Raw genomic sequence first — 1,387 nt, forward strand, 5'->3', positions numbered from 1 at the left:
GAGCAGAGGCGGCGGATTCGACGAAGGAGCGTCTGGAGGGCTTGCAGCACCCACAAGTGACGACCCCGGGCTGGCCTCTGCTTCGTCCACGGTGAAAGCCGATCCGGCGATCCACAGCGCAAAGTTATAGTATTTCCTCAGCAACCAGCATGGATCAGCTCCAGGCATGACGAAGCAGATATCGTCCTCTTTTGGAAGACTAAACAAAGTAGTTTCGCTTTCACAACGAAACACACAGCGTCTTCACGACATGGCTGCAGCATCAACAATACTACAGTGAGAATAAAAGTTACGCCTTCTTTCTTTGCGTGCACATTTGGGCGGCATTATGCTAATATTTCCACATAGTGACGTAGACATGTAGGGGCGTGTTAGAACGAGCCGTTTTAGGTAGGCGTGGCTGACTCTTAACTTTTATAAAGAATATCTCTTTGGATTTGAGACTTTAGTCTTTGCAACTTTACAGATCTTCTTTATGCACCAAGAGCTTGTAACACTCCAAAGAGAAAGGAAAAATTTAAATCGCATCATATGACCCCTTTAACCTCAGAACGATCTTAAAGTAAAAAGAGCTGCTAAAGTCTGATTTTGTGGTGTCTGTGCTTTAAAATTAAATTATTATAATCTTAATTCAAGTAATGAAGAATTTTAAAAGTCTGACAGTAATCAGTTGAGTACTACTGTAAGGTTAACCCTGTCTGGTTTAAATGTTTGAAAATGATTAACAGTTGGAAACATTCGTTAGAAATATAGAAAAGTAATCAAATGTAATCGGTTACATTACTTTAATAAAGTAATTGAAATAGTTACACCATTTAATAGGTTAACTTGTAATCTGTAACCAATTACATTTCCAAAGTAACCTTCCCAACACTACAAGTCAACTAGATGAGCCCTAGTGACAGATCCCCTGTGAAGACCTCATCGGCAATTGGCACAAGACCACGGGAACCAATCGAGTCCTCTGCTCAATCCGACATGTGTTACAGCCCGGAATTTAACCACACCATGCTTGTTTCATCTGGCCAGAGGAGAACCGGCCCCTCAACTGAGCCTGGATTCTGCCAAGGTTTTGGTTCCTTGCCACTGTCGCCTTTGGCTTGCTTAGTTGGGGACACAATTTCTGGCAACATTGTTGAATTGATTGCACAGACACTATTGGAAGCGAACTGAACTGAGCTGGATGATGACATCACTGAATCAACAATGAACTGACTTTAACTGATAAACTGATGGTTTTCTATTATCTTCTTTCATGATCAGCACACGTTTTTCCTGTTTAACACTGTAAAGCTGCTTTGGCACAATCTGTATTGTATAAAGCGCTATATAAATAAAGGTGACTTAACTTGACTTGAGCAGTAGAATCATATTTATCTGCACAGTC

This window comes from Sinocyclocheilus anshuiensis, unplaced genomic scaffold (genome assembly GCF_001515605.1).
Source record: "Sinocyclocheilus anshuiensis isolate Anshui unplaced genomic scaffold, SAMN03320099.WGS_v1.1 scaffold127, whole genome shotgun sequence".
Taxonomy (NCBI): Eukaryota; Metazoa; Chordata; class Actinopteri; order Cypriniformes; family Cyprinidae; genus Sinocyclocheilus; species Sinocyclocheilus anshuiensis.